The sequence below is a fragment of the Carassius auratus genome, chromosome 19, assembly GCF_003368295.1.
Source record: "Carassius auratus strain Wakin chromosome 19, ASM336829v1, whole genome shotgun sequence".
NCBI classification, from domain to species: domain Eukaryota; kingdom Metazoa; phylum Chordata; class Actinopteri; order Cypriniformes; family Cyprinidae; genus Carassius; species Carassius auratus.
Window position 1 is genome coordinate 23,790,223 of NC_039261.1, and position 10,564 is coordinate 23,800,786.

Here is a 10,564-nt window from a genome sequence, read left to right on the forward strand (position 1 = left end):
AATCTTAAATGCAAGAACAAATGTAAAATTCAGACAAAAATGCTTAGGTGGTGCATTTTTAATAAACAAGATATCTTGAGACAATCTCTCAGACCACAGACTGAAATCTTCATGTGTTATTGCTAGAAATGTTTCTGAGTGGGTGATAGCCTGTGGAAACACTCATATTTGCACCAGCATTTGTTTTGCAAAGGAGATGCTAGTTATTTGTAGGATTATCTGAGAAAAACAACACCTTGTTTGTAAACTGCATGTGTTAATACTGTCACAAACAGCCAACTGAAGGGGAATAGAGCTCAGAGTACTTCAAGATAATTGGTGAGTGGAAAGAAAAATTATAGGAAAAAGACTTAATGTGCTCAAATTCTGGAGACACATTGTGTCTGTATGTGAAAACAAGCCATTAAAAGGGTGATCTGATGCGATTTAAATTTTTCCTTTCTCTTTGGAGTGTTACAAGCTGTTCGTGAATAGATAAGATCCCTAAAGTTGCAAAGACTAAAGTCTCAAATCTAAAGAGATATTCTTAATAGAAGTTAAGACTCGTCCACGCCCTCCTTAAACGCCTAGTTTAAACAGCCCCACATGTCTACGTTACTATGTGGGTAGATCTGCAAATGTTCACGCAAAGAAAGAAGGCGTAATTTAATTCTCGCTGTTGTAGTGTTGCCGCAGCCGCCATGTCGTGGAGATGCTGTGTGTTCTGTTGTGAAAGCGAGATTACTTTATCTGGCCTTACAAAGGAAGACACAACTAGAAATCAGTGGTTAAGTTGTATATACAACACTGTTCCAGAACAGTTTAACCCAAATATTCAGATGTGTGCAGCACATTTTATAGAGGACTGTTTCCTGAACCTGCAGAGTAGAATACCATGGGTCTGTGATCAAAGGCTGTTCTATAAAGTGGGACAATTCCAACTTAGCAAGGACAGTCTGGTGCTTCTGACTCACAGTCTTGTAAGTATGTTTTCATATTTAAAGGATCTGCCACTGATGATTCAAACCTGAGTTTTGAGCAGTGTAGAGTAGTGTTTGTTGTTTGTTGGTTCTCCGACCATAAATGCGGACATGGTTTTATGTTTATGCAGCACGATACCCAACACAATGCATAAAAACACAGTTTTAAGTCATCATAATCAGTGATTATGTCCCCACTGGATACAACAAATGCCTCATTTATAATGGACATTTTTTAAATAATTTTTTTTTTTATATAATTTTATAATAATTTTTTATAATTCTTGTCTCGTCGCGCCGGGACACACATCATCACAGTATAGTGAGGGGTGTAACATTTCCGTCACACGCTTGAGGTATTCGGCCAATCACAAAGCACTGGATAGCTGGCCAATCAGAGCAAACCTCGCTCTTCAGAACAATGAGCTTTGTAAAAAACTATGCGTTTCAGAAAAATGGGTCATAGAGGAGAAACAATTATACAGTACGTGGAAAATAATGTTTTTTTTTTTTTTTTACCTTAAACCTCATAAACATTGCATTACAGCAAATGCACAAAATAATAATCTTTTTAGTCACGTCATATTACCCCTTTAATTGTGTTGTCTTTTTTAGTGTACATGACACAGTACACTTAATCTTGTTGAAATGCTTTTAAATCTATTCAAGTATGATCCAGCAGGAGCGTGTCACTGTAATCTTCTGTAAGAAAGCACATGCCGGGCTGACGCTCAGGCTTGTGCTTAAATGCAAGCCAGCTGCAGCACAGATTTCATTGGCAAAACTGTGCAAAAAAGCTTCTGCAACATATTTCAAGTCAGTGATCAAATAATTATTTCAAGATATGCACCAAAGAATAAACTGATTCCTCACAAAAGCTCCTTTGTTTGCATTAGAGCTTGTGGGGCCTCATTTAGTTAGAAGAGAATGTGTTTTTGCAGACAGAGTTCTGTCTGAACAAGTCTTGCATATATTACCTTATATTCAAATCACCACAATGCAATGTTTACTCATATGCAACCTTCAATTTGTGATATTGCTTCAGGGTAACAAACCCAGGAAACATTTTGAGTATTTATCCAACTTCAATAAAAATTATATAACGTTGACCTAGAAGCGAATTCACTGAGGTGCTGTCAGCACGCATTGTTTTAAAAATTCTTATATCAGCAAAGTATAGGTATATATATTTAGATATCATTTCAATTTATTTGAAAAGATTATGCATGCAATAGAGAGTTAAACAGTAATTTTTGGTTTTATTTCTATTTTACTAAGCCTTTGTTTGCACATGCTTACGGTTCACAGCGTTTTCTGCCTTTGGCACTACACATCACTTTTTGTGACAAGGGCAGGTTCCTGCAACTCTGAGATTTCTTACATCCCTTTTTAGGGCAATAGTCATAGGCTTTACTGATGGGAGTCAAAACCACAAATGTAACAGGGGACACACACCATGACTGCAGTATAATAAATGCAGTCATGGTGAGCATACTGACCCCAAACTTTAGTACATACTGAGATTTAGCTGTGCAGTGCAATGCCACTCTTATTTTCAACTGCTCAAATTCTTATTGGAGCTATTGTACAAATAATAGCTGTTTTTTTTTAATGCCAACAGACAAATGCAACAGTGCATGTCTGCAAGCTCACATATTATTTACAAAATTTACAGTTATAAAGTTAATAAAAATAAGTTAATGCTCGGAAAGAATGAGCAACAGTTCCTTTCCCTCCCTGGCAACAACTCTGGAAAAGTAACATCTTATATTCCACAGTTCATTCTAATTAACTGGAAGTCTAACAGCAGTATGCAGCTGGATGGTTTATGGTGAAAAATATTAGACACATGTGTGAGATACTGGCTTGCGTTCCTCAGTTGGACCGCAATTGCAGAACGGCTCCAACAATCGACCTTAAAAGGCAAACTAACTCCTGCAGACAAGATGAGACAAGTTCTAAGAATAATGGTTAAGTGTATTCAAGGATATCAGACTAATCCAGGGAGCAAGTCATGAACGTGCACTACTTATGGATCGAAACATAGTCTTGATTAAAGATGTCAGCGAAGGAAAACTCTGAGTGCACACATTTATGCACTCTTAAGAATAAAGGTTCCAAAAGGGGCTTTATGCCGTGATGTCATAGAAGAACACTTCTTAAAACAAACATTTTTCTTTGTGTGAAGAAGATTTAAAAAAATCTAAAGAACCAAAGTTTTTGTGCAGTGAAAAAGTTCCATAGATGCTAAAGGGTTAATTCAGCCAAAAATGAAAACTGAGCCATAAATTACTCACTCTGAAATCATCCTAGGTGTGTATGACTTTCTTCTTTCAGACGAATTCGGTTGGAGTTATTTTAAAAATCGTCTTTGATCTTTCAAGCCGTTTGATGCAACTTAGCAGCTGTTGCATGCACTCCATCGGTCCATAATACGTTTAATATAAAGTGCATCCATTGAAGTGTCTCAGACAGCTCTGGGGGGTGAAAAAAGGCCTTCTGTAGCAATCGATGCACTTTTTAAAGAAAAATATCCAGATTCAAAACGTATGAATCACTTTAATTGTTGTAAAACGGAAGCAGTTAATAAATCAAGCAATTCCCTGTTTTTCCCCTAAACTCGGACGTCATGGGGAAAGACAGAAAAACATCTAAATAGTTGTTTCCACATTTTTGTTAACTTTACATGAGCAAGACTTATTTTAGATTACTGTTATTGGAAGGCACGCTTTTGTTAACGCAACTCACCCAAAGCTCTTCTTTGGGTAATTACATGGTGGTTTCAAGTTAGAGGCTTAATGAACCTCTTGACAAGCATACTTTTTCCCATTAAGCAATGCCATTAACCTCTAAAAAACTGCTTCTGTTTACAACTGTGAGCGCAAGCTAGAACATTAAGTGATTATTACATTCTGAACCTGGATATTTTTCTTACAAAAGCGCATCGATTACAGAACGCCTTTGTTCATCCCCCGGAGCCATGTGAGACACTTTTTTTTCGATGGATGCACTTTATATTAAACTTATTATGGATCGATGGAGTGCAAGTTGCATCAAACGGCTTGAAAAATCAAAGACGAATTTTAAAATAACTCCAACTGAATTCGTCTGAAAGGAGAAATTCATTTACACCTAAAATGATTTCAGAGTGAGTAATTTATGGCTTAATTTTTGGCTGAACTAACCCTTTAAATGTACTTCACGGAACCATCCATGTCAGTAAGGAACCTTCATTTAGTAACGTTATATGTGACAAGCACAAAACAGAAATGGCAAAAACGCTAATTGCTTGTGGCTTCATTCGCCACATCTGGAAAGCAGAGACATAGATATGAAACCACATTCACCCGAAAAGCTTTAATTAAAGCGAGAAAAAAAGAAAGAAAAATTTGCGAGAATTTCAAACTGTGAGTGTGTGAATGAATCAGGCGAGTGATTGATGGGAGGGCGTAGGTCACCGCTAGCAGTTTTTCTGCTGTCATGCCTGTGTTTACTTGCCAAACCCTGAGGGAGAAGGAATGAAAGAATCTGTCCCCTAGTCTCTGGATGCTACCCACCCTGTGATTTTAATCAGGCTGACACACCCAGTCCTCAAACGCTTACCTGAAATTCACAGAACACACTCACAGCAAGAAACTATTTTAATTTCTTTAAATAATTTAATTTCATTACAGGAAAAAAATGACTCCATTATGACTCACAATGGTCTGCAATAAAAGAGTCATTTTATAAACGAATGCCATGGACAGTTTCTCACGGGTGTTTTTTTTAGTTGTAGAAGTAACTCTGATTCATTCTTAATTGTATTTACCTCAGCTTCACTTTTTGAATATTGTGTATATGTGACCTATTATCAATCGTATTACAGTTATGTTGTTGTAATGTAATTATAGCCAATTAAGGTACAATTAAACAACAGGTGAATACCTGAGATACCAATATTATAGTTTTTAATTACTTGAAATCATCTAAAACAATCCCAAAATTGATCTAGAAAACAAGTGAGGTTACTTTCAAATCCGATAGCTGGTGAACTAATCTTTTAATATCCTGTTTAATACCATTATAAACTAGGTAATTTGGGTCTGAATGACAATTTAATCTGGTGTGCACACCAGCGCAGGTCACAACCTTGGACATTATCAGTTTGCTTGTTTATAGTAACCAAGTCTATGTAAAATATCAATACTCTTGAGCAGAAGACACCCGGTGAGGGTTAAACTGCAGATTGCATTGGGTCTGTACGCTGCAGTAATGTGAGCTTCAATGGGTGGAGTGGGGTGGGGATTGGGTGGTCCAATAAAACTAAAGCAAACTGAAACCTCTGTTCAAAACGCCCCATACCCTCAATGCTTTAAGACTTACATAATAGGTTATGTATGAAAAGCTCTCTAAACTCAGGAATATAAATCAAGCAATTCTGTGTTTTTCCCCTAAACTCGGACGTCATGGGGAAAGACAGAAAAACATCTAAATAGTTGTTTCCACTTTTTTGCTAACTTTACTTGAGCAACACTTATTTTAGATTACTGTTATTGAAAGGCACACTTTTGTTAATGCAACACACCCAAGCCTCTTCTTTGGGTAATTATATGGTGGTTGCAAGCATGAGGTTTAATGAACCTCTTGACAAGCATACTTTTTCCATTAAGCAATGCCATAAATCTCTAAAAACCACATAAACTACAACTAACACTTTGAAACTCCCAGCGAGGTCAGAAAGATCAGGTGAAAAGTGAAGAAGCTCACTGGTTGAGAACAAGCAGATGACTATATGACAGGCCTGTACAAGCCTTTGTACATTCCTGAAATCTGTCTTCAGTATCTCATAGATAAGACACTGAAATACCACTCAAGCAAACGTTTAGAATAGAATGTGTAAGGAAAATGTATGTTTAGTTAAGGTGGCTTATCACAAATTCCACAGTTTTTTTTTTAACCATTTTAAAATCACATTTTGACCTTTGATCTTCCTATGCATACACAAAAAAATGTGCTGAATCAAATTTCACTTAGAATTTGCTAGTAAATTTAGCTAAGACATAGCAAGTATTGAAGTAAACATAAAACTCTGAAGTAAAAAAACTGAAAATTTACTCCTATAATTTGGCCAATTTATTTTTATTTAAATGCATTAAATATATACATTTACATCATTTTGTCTTTGGATTTAAGCAGAGTCATTAAATCTGCATGTCCAATAAATCACATGTATAATCATAATATGTCTAAATATTAATAATAACATAAAAATAATAAATCACACAGTTCCAATTGAAAAGTCTCTTGTATATCTCATTGTATGTCCGCACCTAAAATAATATGGTAAAAATATGCTAAATGTAAAAAAAAAAAGTAATATTTATTCTAGCAGCAATAATATAATGTATTTTGACCAAATAGTTGGAACATATATGGTCTTATAAAATAATACCTAAATTATCATGTAATTGCAATCATAAGAAGAACAAAATAATTGCTCGAGATCGCTTTTTGAAAAGGCCTAAAAGAGATTGACAGGAGGGCGGAGGGCACTGCTAGCACAGACTCCCACATACTTGTGTATACTTGTCAAACCTCGAGGGAGAAAACTGAAGGAATCTTTCGCTTTGTTAGTCTCTAGATGTTACCCAACTTGCACTTTATTGATCTGACACACCCCTTGTCCTCAAATGCTTACCTGGTTCAGGCTCATAAAGGCTCACATCCACTGAAAGGCTCTGCACAATAGCGCTGCAATGAAAATCTAAACAGAAGGCAAAGAAAGACACATTGAAAAGCATTTAAAATGCATGCTTTTGTTCGGAGGAAAAAAGAAAAACAAACGCTGCACACAGAGATACCAAACTATAAATTATTTCTATGTTGTTTGACTATGTGAGTCATATTTAGATTATTTAATTAATACAATAGAAGTTTCTTAACATTTTTATTGCATGAACTAAATTCAAATATATGACTCACAAAGTGTAATACAGTATTGTTCAAAATAATAGCAGTACAATGTGACTAACCAGAATAATCAAGGTTTTTCGTATATTTTTTTATTGCTACGTGGCAAACAAGTTAAAAGTAGGTTCAGTAGATTCTCAGAAAACAAATGAGACCCAGCATTCATGATATGCACGCTCTTAAGGCTGTGCAATTGGGCAATTCGTTGAATTAGTTGAAAGGGGTGTGTTCAAAAAAATAACAGTGTGGCATTCAATCACTGAGGTCATCAATTTTGTGAAGAAACAGGTGTGAATCAGGTGGCCCCTATTTAAGGATGAAGCCAACACTTGTTGAACATGCATTTGAAAGCTGAGGAAAATGGGTCGTTCAAGACATTGTTCAGAAGAACACCGTACTTTGATTAAAAAGTTGATTAGAGAGGGGAAAACCTATAAAGAGGTGCAAAAAATGATAGGCTGTTCAGCTAAAATGATCTCCAATGCCTTAAAATGGAGAGCAAAACCAGAGAGACGTGGAAGAAAACGGAAGACAACCATCAAAATGGATAAAAGAATAACCAGAATGGCAAAGGCTCAGCCAATGATCACCTCCAGGATGATCAAAGACAGTCTGGAGTTACCTGTAAGTACTGTGACAGTTAGAAGACGTCTGTGTGAAGCTAATCTATTTTCAAGAATCCCCCGCAAAGTCCCTCTGTTAAAAAAAAGGCATGTGCAGAAGAGGTTACAATTTGCCAAAGAACACATCAACTGGCCTAAAGAGAAATGGAGGAACATTTTGTGGACTGATGAGAGTAAAATTGTTCTTTTTGGGTCCAAGGGCCACAGGCAGTTTGTGAGACGACCCCCAAACTCTGAATTCAAGCCACAGTACACCGTGAAGACAGTGAAGCATGGAGGTGCAAGCATCATGATATGGGCATGTTTCTCCTACTATGGTGTTGGGCCTATTTATCGCATACCAGGGATCATGGATCAGTTTGCATATGTTAAAATACTTGAAGAGGTCATGTTGCCCTATGCTGAAGAGGACATGCCCTTGAAATGGTTGTTTCAACAAGACAATGACCCAAAATACACTAGTAAACGGGCAAAGTCTTGGTTCCAAACCAACAAAATTAATGTTATGGAGTGGCCAGCCCAATCTCCAGACCTTAATCCAATTGAGAACTTGTGGGGTGATATCAAAAATGCTGTTTCTGAAGCAAAACCAAGAAATGTGAATGAATTGTGGAATGTTGTTAAAGAATCATGGAGTGGAATAACAGCTGAGAGGTGCCACAAGTTGGTTGACTCCATGCCACACAGATGTCAAGCAGTTTTAAAAAACTGTGGTCATACAACTAAATATTAGTTTAGTGATTCACAGGATTGCTAAATCCCAGAAAAAAAAAATGTTTGTACAAAATAGTTTTGAGTTTGTACAGTCAAAGGTAGACACTGCTATTTTTTTTAACACACCCCTTTCAACTAATTGCCCAATTGCACAGCCTTAAGAGCGTGCATATCATGAATGCTGGGTCTTGTTTGTTTTCTGAGAATCTACTGAACCTACTGGTAACTTGTTTGCCACGTAGCAATAAAAAATATACTAAAAACCTTGATTATTCTGGTTAGTCACATTGTACTGCTATTATTTTGAACAATACTGTATATTACAATCATTTGCAAACACAACACTGAATGGATAGAATTTCACAGGTGTTTCTCCTGTGCATTATGATTATTATAACCTATGCTTACAAAAATATTTAATTGTACAGAACAACAACAAAGAGACAAGCCCTATTTAACAGCTGCACATAACTAGCTTTGAATAATTCAGAGAGGAATGACAAATTACTGAATTTTGCGCATTATTACTATGTAGCACTTACTAGGAAGCAGGCTTTAGACTTCATCATTAATTTGTCTCAGTTCAGATGTTAGACTTTTATGTTGCACTCCTCTATTTGTCAAGCTAGAGTTGTGTAAATTGTGCTAGGCTACCATAAAACAATATTACCATCAAATGTTTGACTTTTTCTCTGACACTTCCCTGTACTTTATTTACACTAAAGGCCTAGAGCTTGTGGAAGAGGACCACCCTTTTTGACAACTTAAAAATGGTTGTTTACTGTCGAGTTCAATATAAGTTCATACGTATCGTATTCCCAGGTGAGTCTCCTCACACATTTCACACTTAGTCGTATAGCCATAAATATGAATTCTTACTATTCGAGTGATGTTACACCTTGAAACAACCTTGATCACAAACACTTTCTTTGTTTAAAGTAAGTGAGTCTATGTAAAATATAAGTACTCCTGCAGCAAAGCATGAAACTATGGTTTCTGGAATATAAACTGAAATAATGTTGAGCCAGAATGGGTGAAGCAGAGGAAAGCCATGCAGACCACCTAATGCATTTCAAGACCTCTCAAAATGTGTTTGTAAAACTGCTGAATTAGACGAGTGTTGTTTTAAATCAAGCATCGTGCTCCTCTTAGGCATTTCATATCCAACACTCCCTTCTATCACCGCAAGCTTAATTATTAAAGAGTTTTCTTGTCTCATATCAGGCAATCAAAGTTCAACATCTGCGCTAAACGTTGTTCCTCTTTTGTTCTGGTTTCTATTTATTTGTTTTGGTACTTTGTTCTTGTCGCCATGGCAACAACACTAAGGCTTTTCTTTATACTTTAATATAAGCATAGTGTAAATAAAGATTTAATCCAAATAAAATGCCTCATTTGAGACGAATTAACAACTAGGATTTTGAATGCTAAGGCTTGTAAGTTATATATTTACCTATAAATTAAATTGTTAAATTGTATTTTTAATAACAAGATATTAAACATTCTATTCTATATTCTTGTATGTACATATGGATAAACCATATTTTTAAATATTATTAAAAAAAAAAAAGAATGTAATGCTTTATTCTGTATTCCTGTGTATATAACTGACACAGTAACCGTGGCTTTGCTGCAGCTTGTTTTTGGGTGTGTCTCGGGTATTGGCACCCTGAGGGCAGAAAACTCTCATATTTCTACTTCTTGTATTTGCAGCAGTTTTCCCCTTAGTTTCAAAGTGTTAATCTTGCGATTTTCAAAAAATAAAAAGAAGAATAATTTTTTTTCATATACTCATGATATACTTTGTACAAATGCTATATGCATTAAATCATTCTTTTACACTAGGTTTATGTAGTGTATAAATATACATATATATATATATATATATATATATATATATATATATATATATATATATATGCTAATAAATCTACTTGAATCTTGATCTATAAAATTAATCTAGCACAAAAGCACTTATTACTATATTACTAGAACATAAGGAATATGAGTGCACTAAATTTATTTCAAAAAATCGATCAGACCAAGAATAGTGCTGTGCAAATCAAAAACCTAAGTATTCATACTTTTTTATCACTGACTTAACTATGGCAAAATGTCTACTTATAAAATTCAACCATCAAAAAATGTGATTTTTGATCCCAAACATATTCAAACCGTACAGTTAGCTGACTGCTGTGTGAATGTGTGTGTTTGCCTTTAGAGAGTGAGGTAGTGGTTTCTCACTCCGCCTCCTTGGATAACCCACTACGCCCATCCATCGTTCCCTCCCTCATTTATCCAAATAAAAGGACTGTG